This window comes from Corapipo altera, unplaced genomic scaffold (genome assembly GCF_003945725.1).
Source record: "Corapipo altera isolate COAL_440 unplaced genomic scaffold, ASM394572v1 65, whole genome shotgun sequence".
Lineage (NCBI taxonomy): Eukaryota > Metazoa > Chordata > Aves > Passeriformes > Pipridae > Corapipo > Corapipo altera.
The window spans coordinates 405,429-419,914 of record NW_020884891.1 but is presented as its reverse complement, the minus strand read 5'-3'; the positions used below and the strand labels follow the sequence as shown (position 1 = coordinate 419,914).

Below are 14,486 nucleotides of genomic sequence, written 5' to 3'. Positions count from 1 at the left end.
GAGCTGGAGTGGGTCAGACCTGCGTCTGCAGCTGGGCTCCCAAAACAAGGCAGGTGGGAGACTTACAGAACACAAGGAGCACAGGGATGGAGGAAACTCTTCTGCAGGAATAGATGAGCCCTGTGAAAGGGGAAAAAAAGCCCTTCTGGGGAGTTTCCACACTGAGGAATCTGAAAGTATCCAACTCTCCAAGTGCCCAGAGACTGGACATGCGTGGAATCCATCAGCATGGATTGTGCACCAAAAATAAGTGAATAAAAGGAACAAAGCACAGTCTTATGAAATCACAGAATTGTTTAGGAAAAGCCCTCTATGTCAGTGAGTTCAACCCTTCTCCCTGCGCTGCCAAGGCCACCTCTAACCCATGTCCCCAAGTGCCACATCCACACATCTCTTAAATCTTGGTAAGGTTCTTGAATTTGCAGCTTCCTGTGCTGCAGATCCCAACTTTTAGTTCAGGTGTGAGCTACTCTTTGTCCCAGGCCGGGCAAAGTTGTGTTTTGGGAAGAAGCAAAAGAAAAGAAACAGGGTTTTCATCATGCACAGCGATCTTGATGTGAGAATTGGAGAATTCAAGCTTAAATCCTTCTAAAATACTTTCATTGTGACAGAATCATCTCTGTTTTTCCTTATCAATTTAATTATCCATCAGAATTACTGTGTTCAGTGCAAGTTTACAGGAGTGTTGAACATCTCCAGTGACTGTGATATTCCTACTTAGCCTGTAAATTACTATAAAAACTTCTCATAAATGACTTACATTAGTGGTCTGACAATACGATAAATTGTCCAAATGAGGGGATGTGAGGAAAATGGATGAATTCTTGAAGCCAAGTATGATAGAGATGTATGGACATCTATAGCTATTACAAGAAAATGTTCTCTATTACATTTAATTAAACCTAAACAGGTGCATTATTCCTGCAGAGATAGTCATCTAATGAGAGCTGCTGTTCACTTTGGTTAGTGCAGCATTGTTGACTATTTCCTTGGTGCACAGGGAATTGTTGGAGAGTTATCTCTGTCCCAGTTACAGCTGAATTCTGACATCATGTTAGGAGTGACCAAGTTGGCATCTTGTGTTTCTTAAGTAACAAATCCTTTACAAGAGATTTTAAAGGCTGCCCACTGCAGAATTGAGGAGCTCTCAAAGTTCTCCTTCCGGACATCACCCTCCATTTCATGTTCTCCCAAGTTCTCATTATGAATTTAATTTCAGGTAATTCAAAGGTAAAACATTTTGGGCAGGAAATTGTTAGAATTATCTGTTCTTGTTTAGGCCAGCACCAAAGTTTGGGCAATGCTGCAGCTGAAGAACAGCTTCAAATTTAAAGCAGTATTTCCTGAGGAGAAGTTAAATCTAACCTTTGAAATCTTTCTTAGCCATAATCCACCTCATTGCAGCAATAATTATTTTACAGGCTGGTGAAGTTCTCTCATTTTGTGAGCAGCTTAAAAATAAGCTCATCTGTAACCACAAACACTCAAGAACCTTTTCATATTCCATGTTTGGAACCTTTCAGATGTGGAAAGAGCAAAATCCATCATTGCAAAACGATGGGTTGAAAGTACAATTTTTTTCATCTGGATTTTTTTCTTGTTGTTTAATGAACAGCAATTTCATAAAAAATTATGAAAAAGTTACCAAAGCAGGGATCTAAAGAAGTGATCCTTTTTTTTTTTTTTTTTTGGTCAAGCTTTGAGAGCCCTTCTCTCTAAACCTGGTGGGTCCTTAGGAAAGTGGTTTATAAATAAGTTTGTGGGGTCCCTGACACAGAGTGTGTGGCTGGAGATGTCACCTCTCTTCAAAGGCTTATTTCTACCTCACGAACTAGCAACGTGTGTGGAAAAAGCACACATTGGCTCTGAAATTCAAATTTTTTTGTGCAACCCCTGTCATTTGAGAGGAAGAAAGTTTAAAAAGTAAGGTTTAGAAAATTTGTCTTGATATAAGAGCAGAAAAACTTGATAACGAGCTTCTGGCCAGTTGGGCAAGGGAAGGAGATGAGGAGCAGGAGACAATAGGCCTGTTCTCTTTAATTCCACTGGATTACTCTTTCCTGTCTTTCCTACTTGAGACCATGCAATTTGGAGAGTCTAAGAAATGATAACAATCTGGAAACAGGTTAATAGTTCCTCCCTGGTGTTGTTGGTATATTAAACAACCAAACCTTAGTTCTGTTTCCATGGGGCAGTTCATTGCCTTGTGGAGGAGCCTGAAAATAGTTGGTTTTGCTGTGTTTTAATAACATTCCATTTGAGATTATTTGTAGGAAAATCCTGCTTAATTTCAAGGCTATTGTGCCACTAGGTGGGATTTGCCTTCCCTGATGTGTGACATATCTCTGCCTAAGACAGTAATCTTGACAAAAGTCTGGTTTTAAAAACCTACATCGGTGCAGGCTTTGCTGGTTTTATAAGAAACACATTTGGTGTCGTGGGGAAAGGGTCCAAGGGAAGCAGGAATGTGTGGGAGTCCCTGCCAGGGCAGGAATCTTTCACTGGGGAGCAGGGATGCTCTGAGCCCCCAGCCTGGGATTCTCCACAGCGTTAGTTACTTGTACAGCTCTGCCTGTGCTAAACACCCGAGGAAAGGAAAAGAAGCAGCTCTTCCCGTGGGTTTTGCAGGCAGCAATTAAAAAATCATATCCAGTGAGCTCCCCTTACACAAAAATCCCTTAAAATTTATACCTTGTTCCGTCCTCTCCAACGGCGAATAAACTTCTTGCTTTTTTTTCCTCCTTGGTTTTGAATTTACCCTGCCCTGGTAGAAGATGAACCTGTAGTTAAAACTAGTTTTGGATCATGTTGTTTTTTCCCCCTGAGCATCAGAAGCCAGATGTTTTCGGTGCAAAGGAAATTAATGGCCTAAATAATGAATATATTGAAGCACTGCAGCCACAGTCCATCTGCTGCTTTAGGCACTGCTATTAATGAAGCAGGATCAGCCCCTCTTGGAATTTTGGAGAATATTTATTATGTATTTTTTAAATGTGAGTGAAAGAAAGATTAATCTGGTCTGTGAGTAGCTTTTAGCTTCCATCTTGAGCAGGAGTAGAAGGGGCTGTGCCAGCTGGGAATAGCTGGAGGAGACACATGGATCCCATCCCTCCAGGGCAGCTCCTTGGAGCCCTGACCCACCCCTCCAGCTGAAGGAGGACCCTCATCAGCCCCTGTTCCAACAATGTCCACCCAGGGGATGCTGTGAGCCTCAGCCTTTATTTCTAGGAATGTTTTTGTTACGACCCAACAGGAAGCTGAAATGACCATTTCAGAGTGTCCCCACAGTAATATTTTATATAAAAAGCTGTGTGGGCAGAGCCCGAGGGAGGGAGAGGCACTAGAATAGAAAATGACCACAAAGTTTGAATTTGTCTTCCTGGCAACCCTTTTTTAAAGATTTTTTTTTTTCCTTCATTATTATACATGGAAATTCCCACAGAAGGGAAGGACATTTCCAAGTTGAAAGGTGGTGATGCCTTGACAAGTGCTGGTCTTTCCAGCTGATTTTTGTATTCCACAGCTTGGATGCTTGACTGAAGTCTGGTTCTTTTGGATGTGCCACATCCATGACTTGATTTGACCACTTGGATTTCAAGTCCAGTGAATATTTGCTCTTTAAACTTTGGAATTCACCCCTTCACAGTTCCTCTTCTGTCCTGAATTTTATGGAATTCCCAAATCCTTGCCACCAAAACAGCCAGTCTAGTAGAATTCTAGTTCTCCACCAGCCTTTTATCATAACCAGACTTACCTGGACCACCCAGCTCTATGTAACTACAGTCCTAAATATCTATATAATGATGTAAAAGCTATCCCTAAGTCCAGGTCAGAGCAGTTGGAAATTCCAACTTCCTGCTATTCTGTGACAAATCTAGAAATGAGCCTTTATTTGCTAAAAGTGTGTGGGAACTTCACACAGATCCAATATTAAAGGAACAGCAGAAGGATAAAAATATTTTTGGCCATTTTAATCCTGTGAATTAAGAGATTGTTGCTTATAAAGGTTGGCAAAAATAAATGGGTTTAGTGGGCTGGGAGAGAAATCTGTAAAGCACACACAGGTATAAATGCAGATGGAGAATTTGAATGCATATAGTGTTTATTTATGTTTGGAAAACATCAGGAGGTCTGCCTGGGTAAGGAACTGGGTGCTCTAGAGAGTGGGAAGAGATGTACAGTAAATTCTTCAAAGTTCTGGTGGTTTGAAAGTCACAGGAAGGGAAGAGGTCTGCCTCCTACAGAGGGAAAATATTTTCTTGCACCAGGTCAGTGATCTTCAAATGAAGAAAAAAAAAAATCTGGAAGTAGGTTTAGAGATATTGGAGAGCAACATCTCCTAAGAAATCGTTTCAGAGGATTGGCCCAGTGGGCTGAGTCAACAACACACTTTTATAGCCCTGTGGTGATGTGCTGCTGAATAATCCTGTCATTGTGGAAATACTCAACTGCAGGCCTGTAATTGGGAGTTTTTGCCCGATCTGCACAAGACAGACATGAACTCAAGGTGCTCCACTGCCATCAGCCAGTGGTGTGTTGTTAAAGGTGGGAATTTCGGCTGGATAATTTAAGCTCTTGTTTGTGCTCTTGTCCCTTCCCCCCACCCCAGTTTTGTTCCATCGGTCCCGGGGTGTCAGCCTGGATTTTCAGCCCATTTAATCATCTGCCTCCATCTCTCCCCGTGTTTGCTTCTATCCCCACACTAAAGAGGCTGCTCCTAACGGGTTATTGGCTGAGGCAGCTCTCTGGGTGCAGCAAGGCACTTTCCCTTAGTGCTGATAAAATGGTGATCAAAACCAAAAGTGACACTTCAAACGCCAGCCCTGCTTTGGAGCCTCAGTGTGTGCTGCTTTTTCTCCCCCAAACACAACTCTGGATTTTTATCTCTCGACAACTGATGGTTTTGAAAGAGAATAAGGATGCACATATGGCACAGCAAAGCTTCCCAATATCTGTGGGGTGATCTGCAAAAGTGAGGTGACCCAGCAACATATTTGAGCCTTCGCTATTGCAGAAGCTGCTGATGTTTAGGGGGAGTATTTTTCTGCTAGAAAGGCTTCCATCTCTGTTGTTTCTCTGGGTTGGACTCCCCCATGTCCTGCAGCTGCCTGTGGGGATGCAGAGCAATATTAGAATTGTTTGGAGTTACTTCTTCATTGGGTTTGCAGCAGCTTTGTGTCACCAAAAATCTCCATTTCAGGTGCATCTGCCCCCTGCTTCCCCTCCCACCCTCCCTCTGATGGCCTAAACCAGAATAAGAGTTGCTGCATTAATTATGTTCTCCTTTTAATTAATTAGAGAGGCTCAGAACGTGGATGTGCTGAAGTGTGGCTGCAGGGACAATTGGGAGAAAAAAAACCCCCAGGCTGAGAGAATCTCCCTTGGGAGATTCCCTGGAGCTGCCCTGACCCCACTGGTGGGACCCCAGTCTTCACACCCACTTGGTTGAATTTTCTGCACAGAGCTTCTCCAAACTCCAGTTCTTACCTCTCTCATCTTTTCTTTCCTTCCCTCTTCATATTAAGCTTTTTGATAATCTAATGGTTTGTGTCTAAAAGGAGAAAAACACTTTTTTGCTGCCCATTCTCTACCCTCTGCTCCTAAAACTGGGGGTCTTTACAAAGCAGTGCTGAGAGGGGATGGAAAAAACACAGTCCCCTGTAATTTATCTTGAAGCTTTTCTTCATATTCGTTTCTGTTTGTGCTTCAAACATTTTTTTCCAAGCTGCCTGTGCTGTTTTTCTGAAGCCTGGGGGCAGGGCAGGCTCTGGGTGCTGCAGCATCCTTGCTTAAACAGGGATCTTTAAGGATGCTGTGCAGGAATCAGAGCCCTGAAAAGGACCAAAACTGATGAAAGATTCAGAAACAGTGGGTTGGAGACAGGGCTGAACGAGCTGGATTTGCTGGCAGAAAAGTCAATATCTCTTTCTCTCTGTTGGGTTTAGGAAAAGAAGGAATTAGCTTCCTTTACAGCAAAGATTTTGGATAAAAAGGGTGGTTAAACATGAAGACAGCCCTGTTAGGAAAGAGGGCTTCTCTCCTCAGTGAGTTTTTGTCAACAGGTTTGTCAAAGTGCTGCTGGAAATAATGTAGGTAAACTGCTTCCCCTTGGTTAGCAGGGAAATAAACTCAAATTTCCTACCACCTTTCTCTGTTTCTAATGCCTGTGTAAATATGGGAGCAGAAAAATCTTGCCTTTTTCCACACAGGGCTGTGGAAAAATAAAGTCTGATATGGTTAATATTTTATAACTGCTCTGAGCTATAAAAAAATTGGCACTGCTTTCCAAGTTGCTGCAGAAAGGATGGATAATTTATAAGAAAAATGTGGGGAGCATCCCATCTCCTGTTTTCAAAACCCGTCAGGTTGAAATTATGATCCAGGGGGTAAAAAAGTACCTATTTTTATTTAGGGGGGTGAAATTGATAAGTCCATGTACAGTTGTCACAACAACCTTACAGAAAACTTCATTAATGTGTAAATCCCAGAGAAATGGCCAAAGATTTCCTTTTTGTATATGAGACACTTAATGCAACTGCAGCCCATGGTGGGTAAAAATGTAAATAATTCTTTAGAGTGCTCAGTGAGGGGCTTTAGGGATGGTTGACATCTGATGATGTGGAGGTCTTAAAAGAGCATCTGTGCGTTAATTGTAAAATTAAACCTTTAGACTGCTGTGTTTGCCATGGTTTATTGTGGTTGGCCAGGCTGGATGGGGGCTGGAGAAACCTGGGCTAGTGGAAGGTGTCCCTGCCCATGGCAGGGGTTGGAATGAGATGAGCTTCAAGGTCCCTTCCAACCCAAACCATTCCGTGGTCCTACAATTCTGTTGCCTCCCTGCACATCCCTTCCTCAGCCCTTTTAATACCCACAGCTCACTCCTCTGAACATCCCGGTAGCTCCAAGGGAGGGAAGAAAGAGCAATTTATTAATTTTTTTCTTTAGTTCTGTCACAACCTTAACGCAGATTTCAAACTGGAGTTTGCATTTCATGATTTGCTCTTCCCACACACACGCACATATTCCCACTCCCCCTCAATGAGGTAATTGCATGACAACTAGATTAATATCTTTTACATACTTATTAAACTCAATAAGTGGTCCTGAGCAAACAATTGATATTTAATTAGCGTATTATCATCCTACTAAATTTTAATTACTATTCATTTAAAATACCTCATATGTTATCATTCATGTTAATGCAGATTTGTTTCTCTGTAAATGTTTCTCTGGAAATCCGAACTTAAAAGTTGCACTAACCTGCAAAATAATCTGGATTTCTCGAGGGCCAAAGTATTGCAATACAATATAGAGAGGGAAATTCAACCATTAGTCCTATTAAAGAGCATGTTTTTAACCAGAATTCAGAAAAGGTTGAATGACTTTACTTTTCAAACCACCTTTCAGTGTCATTTCAGCTTAGAAGATGTGAAACCAAGAGAAATTAATAATTAGCAGCTGACAATAGCTGATTGTTACGAACCAGAACAGTTCCAAACTAGGCAAGGAACATGAGAAAAGACTAAAATCCCAATTCTATGGTAAACTTACCTTTTGCACTGATCATTGTCTTTACCTCTGACAACTATCAATTTTCTAGAGCTCATCCATGAGTCACTTAATCACTTCTCAGAGAAAGGAAAATAAGTGAGAATTTTTGTAGTGGAAAAAACAACCCCCTTGGATGAGGCAAAATCCTCACACCTGCAGCAGGAGGCAGAGCTGGGGTCTTGTGGTTGGATTTGCTTAAATCTCTTTGGTTTTGGAATCGATTGATCAAGGTTTTAAACTGAGAGGGGGTTTCTTTTCTATATTTCTGTGTATAAGACCTGGAGCAGTCGTTGATGACTCTCCTGAGAGGGGTCAGAGGCTCTGAATCAGAGCCCTTTGCTCAGCTCCTTCTCACTCTTACGTTCATTGAATTGAAATCTCTTCGGAGAGCTCTTCAAACCCATTGTGCTTTTCACAACCAGGCACGTGAAACTATTAATATCTGTACTCTGGCAACAAGATTGCCCAAATTTCTGCAGAATCTTGCTTTTTTTTCCTCATTTTTGCGGTTTCTACAGGGGGTTCTTGATCCCACCTATTTCTTTTCATAGTGAAAACCAGATTCAGCTTGGTCCTTATAGAATTCATAAATTCATAAGGTCTTTTTTTTTTCCACCTAAAATATATATTGTAAGAAGGAAGTTTCAGTAACAGCTTGGAAAAAGCTTCTTCCACATGGTTTGGTAATTTGAGGGGATTCAGTTTTGTGGGATTATTTTTGTTGTTGCTTAGTTATCTGCCAGGAAAAGTTCACCAAAAGTACCAGCCTTGTATCAATATGTTCAAAATATACTTTTTTACTGCAACCTCGAGATTTTTCTTCAGCAATTAATTGTGTGACTCAGTCCCATAAGCTCCTGTAATGACTTTATAGCCTGCCAGTGATATATAACCTATTGACTTTCCTTTGGTTATAGGATTATTACTTTCCTGATTGATTTAATCATTCCATGCTGCCTTTATCTATCTCCCTGCTCTTATGAAACTCGATTGACTACCTGATCCTTAAAGGACTGATCCAAGGGCAAGAGAAACCAAGGGGAAGACATGGGAGCCCTCAGAAGTCTTTTGGTTTTGCTGCTGCCTGAGGTGGACTTTACTCCTGGATAAATTCCGGAACAGACCTCTCAGTATGATAAAATAATAATTATGTGTTTCTTATTGGTGTATTTGTCATAATGGAGAACAGGCAATTTTCCCTCTTCACACAACACCAGGATTGAGTCCCTGGGGGAATTATTGCTTTGCTAATTACACCAGGTTTTATTCATTTTTTATTGAGACAAACAATCCCATTCCCTTCAGGTGAGTTGATTTGCATGAATTGTGAAATCTCTGGATTGGCATTTCTATAAATCAGGGAGAAAACCAGAGTTGTTCCTGCCCTGTGTATAACAGGCATAATGGAGCCTTAATTTTCCTGGAAACATTTAGAATGCAAACACTTCCCCGAGACCAATTTACTTATTGGAAAGAAATTTGTCCAATGTATTAGTGGTGGGAACCATCGAACTTAAAACACTTAAACCAGTGCTGGACTTTGGAGGTAATTTAATTATGTGGCAATGAAGATTTTTGCTGGGCACGTGGAGGGGGGAGGGGGGCCCAGGGGAACCCAAAATGTGTCCCCACGGTGGTTTTTTTGGGCCGAGTGACAGAAAACACAAATTTACTGACATGGGCTCTGCTCCGGACCTCGCCTATTGTAATTTTTATAACACATATCCACTGTAACACTTTAACTAAGAGAGTTTGTGTATTAAATGATGTTAGATTAGGATATTTAATGGCTTATAGGATAGAGTGAGTACCCGGGAGGCTAATTTGTTTGCATTAGTTGGACGGGTCAACTGCTTCAAACATGCAGATTATAGAACTACTGGTAGATTGCATTACACAATTTAAATAAATAGTAGCAATTTGTCAATGTCATCTTAGCTTCAACATTTTCCTTTTAAACCCCAGGAAATAGTAGTTCCAATTAAATTGACCTTTTCTTTTCTGCATCTTCATGTTATTAGTAGATAATGCTTAGTCTTTTAGCAAGTAAAAAAAAAAAACAAACAAGGAATAAAAACGTTTCTAAAGCAATGATGCTCTTGTAGGGAACTTTCCAGATAAAATGATGTTCTTTATAAACAAATAAATCACATTTAGTAAATTTTACAAGTCATATATATATATATATATATATATATATATATATATATATATTTATATACACATACACTCCAGGAATAAATGAAGACACATGAACTGCTGTAGCTGAATGATCAGGTCTTTAGTTTCAGGGCACAACTGCAGGTTCTTGTCACTGCAAACTTTAAGTTGTATTATTCATTTTGGAGACAAAGCAGAAAAAATATGCATATAATGGCTGAATCATCCGTATGTGAACCTCTCTCAGCAAATCCAGGATGTCTGGAGTGGGAATTCGCTTTGGGGAGTCAAGTAGGGTCTACTTCCTTGGGCTTGGAGCACTAAATGAGCTGGATTTGAAAACCTGGATGTCTTACAGTAAAATGAAATGGTGAAATGCTTAATTTGTCAGGTTTGGCTACAGCATCTCCCACACTGGAATATTGTGCAGGGCACGTTTCCCAATGTCTGTGTGCATTAAAAAGTGCTTTACTGCTTTGTTGTCCTCCTGACAAACAGCAGTGAAATCAGAATTTGCTCTGATTTTGGTAATGCAGGTTATTTGGAAGGTGTGGCAGCCTGAGGTTTATGGACAAAATTTGGTCAGAGGAAGATCCCTAAACTGCCTCAGTGCCCAGGCAAAATCCTGGGACAGGAACTCTGCTATAGCTGTGACCTGGTGCTCTTTGGCTGTGCAAGGGAATAGTTCTCTAAATTAGAGCATCTCAGAACTTCAGAGTTTGCTGAATAAGGTTGGATTATTTTTAGTTGTTCACACTGAAAACTGTTTCTGAGCTACTTTTTTTGCGTGAGCAGTTTGGGACTAAAGGAAGAACAACTGAAATGTGAAATCATGAAAAAAATACTATTTTTTTAAGGAAGATGTCAATCATCTCTGCTGGAATCCTAGGCAAAAAAAAAAACCTAAAAAAACCAGAAACCAACCAACCAACAAATACAAACGGAACTCAACCAGCCACAAAAAGCCCTTAGTGCTGTTCACCCATCTTCAGTGCCATGGGCTGAGTGGGAATTCTCATGAGAAAATCCAGATTCAGATTGATTTCAATTACCAGTTTTTTAGTCATCTTCTTTATTGGAAAATCTGTTTTCCAGAACTTGCCTTTTGGCCATTGTACATTTTACTTCCAGGTGCATCAGTCAGCTTTGCACAGTCCCAGTGTTTGAGTTGACAGGTTTCCATCCATTTCTTGTGCCACAAAACAATAAATCCTAGAAACAAAAAAAGGCCCAATTTCTTGTGCTCCCCTTCATCACACCTTCTGTTTATGTGATTCTTTCAGTGTTTGGAGCATCCAGCAAAGCTCCTTCTTGCACATCAGCAGCTTTTTAAAATTTACAATAGCATTGTTGATTCATCTATTAATTAAAAGGAGTTTTTCGTCTTCTGAGAATGTAGAATTAGCACATTCCAAGGCTCAATGTTACCAGAACAGAGCACAGGATATTTAAAGTTTTACTTTATTTAGCATTCAGATCAGATCATTCAGCAACCACCATTTGAAAAGAGACCAGAAAGCAATTTTTAACAATATCACATGTGAGAAGATGATTCAAAGTTTTGGAGAGGGATAATCCTGTAATCTCTGTGATCTAAAACCAACCTGAGGACGTGGCATAACATATCAAATACAAAACCACATTCCTGTTGCTTTCATTTTTGACTGCCCGGAAAGCAGACACGGAAGACGTGGATCTATCTCATCGGATTTTTAACTCTATTAAACTGAATAACTGAAACTCAGCAATCCCAAAAAGCCCAGGAAGGGGGGTTCAAGAAAAGGTACTGAATTCCCCTTTCCCACTTTTGGCTCCAGGGATGCCCCTTTGGCTGCTCCCTAATTACAAGACAGTGAGAGGGCTCTTCAGGCTTCTGGCACGTTCCTGCAGCTCCAAGATGTCCAAAGGGCATTTGGCTTCTACTGGGAATAAAAATAAAAGGGAGAGGTGAAGGACAATCACTTCTGGATTATTTTTGCTCAATCAAGGCAATTAAAGCCAATTAGAAAAACACAAGTTTGTAATTTGGGAAGATAACTGCTAAGAAATATTTTAAGGTTATTTGGAGAATTTTTGCTTGCATTTATTTAATATAATATTTAATATTGAAGATGCTACTGTATCTCTTCTTAGCATCCTTACATGTGCTGTGGCATCAAGTGCACTCTTTTTATTTGAATCCAGATACTATAATGCAGCAGTAACTTTTATGGGTTTGTTTGCTTTTGCATTTTTTTGTGGATTTCACACGTTTCTCCTTTATAATCAATCAATGCTTTTTTAATTCCTTTCAAAGTAGTAGCTCCATGTTCTTTCCAAAGGAAAAAAGAGGGTAATAAGTTTTAGGAGGCCGATCCTGACTGTGTCTGGGTATTGTCAGTTTTTGGTTGGCGAGTGTTTCGTAGGAAGACTCAAGGACTCCACAAACACAAGGTGGCAAAAATAGGCCTCACTGAAGGGTCATTATCCTTTCTCTTTTCTGTTTTGTATTTTTTTTTAACACATTGGCTGCTTCAGAGGAAGAGTTTGCTCATTTCTGATGCATCAGGGGCAAACTCTGTGGGTCCAGCAGAGCCAGATGTGAGTGGAATTAGCAGAGAACCAGGTCCTGCCTCTCCAACGAGGGTTTCCCACTGTTCCAGTGCTGCCACTACTCACTGCCAAGGAATTATATCCTCTTATTATGGGCTGGCAACAGCACAAGAGGGATGCATTCTGTGGAGTAAAGTAAGGCAGAACCAATTAACATTTGCAACGTGTGCTGTTCTCCAAGAATCGCTTAAGGATCATTCTGGAAAACCCAGGATTGCAGGATATCTCTGGTGTTTTCTCCCTTGTCAACCATAGGTAGCTGAGAGTGGAGCAGAGCTGTAGCCACAGCAAAGCAGCAAATACACAATCATTAGTCAGCAGATTAAATAAATATGCAATAATTACTCGTTTTCCTTAAGTGACTCCATATTGGAACACTTGGATAAAGAAATTCTCTTCCCCATTTCTGTATTTTCTGCATGTTCAGATAAAATAACATCGTGTTTGTTGGTTACAGAGGCTGAATCCACATAAACCAGAGTTTTTGATCTCTCTGAATCTGTTTGAAAAGGAATTATTTTGGTGCCTTTCTGAGTTTGCATGAATGTAACTATTATCATTTCCTTTGAAAGTTCAACCCTGTTGCCGAAGGGAAAGTTTCTCAGTGGAGGGAATGAGTAAACAGCAGCTTTTGGTTGCTACATCATTCCACATAAATGAACTGCTTTAATTGATTCTAAATGCAATTAAAGAAAATTATCTATAAATTGGTAAACATATCCATGGCTGCAAATGAAAATGAAGCTGCTTAAACAGGCTTTTTTCCCCTCTGATAAACATCATGATGTCACAGATTTTGAGACTGGTGTAGGAAGCAGCTCCTTCAGATCCAGACAGATCTTCACTCAGGAGCTTTTCCACCTTCTGTTTCAGTGGACAGGGATCATGCTGGAATATGTGTAAGGATATTTATTAAACACTCCTGAGAAAATGTATATGTCCATGGGCACATATGGAAACACAGGACACTTTTTACGTGTTTGGGTAAAGGATGGATCAAATTGTGCAGGGAATTGTGTGTGAGGGGGAAAGCAGAATTTGATGTTTTTTGAAGAGTAAAATCAAGCAAAAATGATGCCAGCACTCTGTGCCTGCTGGGTCGAGCTCTCCATCCCAACACCCCCCGCGTTGCCAGGGAAGAGAGTTGGAGAAAGCGTGTTGGAAAACCTAGGAAAGAGGCTCCTCTTAATCAGATGAGAGACTCTAGGCATGTTTATACAAAGAATAAGGTTCCTCTCTGAAGTTTTGCTCTGTAGAATTTTTAAATGCTGTCCTAAGGAGTGACTCCTGAGGGGTGTGCGTGTTTCTATATCCTGGATGAGCGTGGGGATGTCTCTGGGTGAGAAGGACCTGGAGGAAGAAAGCAGAGGAGGGAAGAGCTGAGCTCAGGGAGGCTGATGCTGACGTGGGTTTAGACTTGAACTCAGGGGACAAGAAGGCTGAATATAAATTTGCTCTGCTCACAGAGCTCACTGGGCACTGCAGTTGTACAACTCACGCTTTTCCTCGGCCCAATAGTCGTTGCCAAGGCTTGAGTTTGGATCTCCTGTTTACGTAGGGTTTTGTTACTGTCCTGTCTCTGAATTAAGATGCCCTGTAGGGAATTTTTGTTGTTATTATTTAAAGTTTATATTGATTTTTTTTGAAGAATGTCTTTAAAAGAATTACTCCTCATCAGCCATGCTGATATAAAAGCACAGTTACCATAATAATGGCCTTTGAATACTGTCCATTAAACTTTGACATTTAAAGTGTTTACTGTGAATACATATTAAGTTTCTCATTAAAGATGAGGTCTGGCTTTCTTGATGTGACTCTTAGATTAAATCAGGCTAATCCAAAATAAATACAAAGATGGAGAATTCATAACAAGCCTCCTTGTAGATTCCCTGTGTATAAAACAGCAACTGCTTTTGTGGCAGAGAGATTTCATTTTAGTGTCTCCTCTTTGGCCCTCAAGAAAAAAAAAGTCTGTTCATTGTGTACAAAACCTTTTGCACTTTGACATAAGTCCTTCCAGCAGAATCCTTTTTTTTTTTTATTGAAACAAACTTAAACCATATTCCATTTCACAAAAGTGAAATGTGCTGAACATGTGCTTTTTAAAATAGAAGCATGTGCATCAACCCTTCTACAAGAAGATACTTTCTGAGAGGAGTCTCCTGGGAAGGTCCATTACCCAA

General features: G+C 40.5%; 1 long non-coding RNA gene across 1 annotated transcript; it reads right to left on the bottom strand.

The window, feature by feature from the left end:
• Window positions 1-305: 305 nt before the first annotated feature.
• LOC113948010 lies at window positions 306-14,300 on the bottom strand. The gene is made up of 4 exons (XR_003527951.1): window positions 14,290-14,300; window positions 13,139-13,142; window positions 5,360-5,366; window positions 306-400 (listed from the first exon to the last, which is right to left on the bottom strand). It is a non-coding gene; the product is annotated as an uncharacterized LOC113948010 (long non-coding RNA).
• Between the last annotated feature and the right edge of the window lie 186 nt (window positions 14,301-14,486).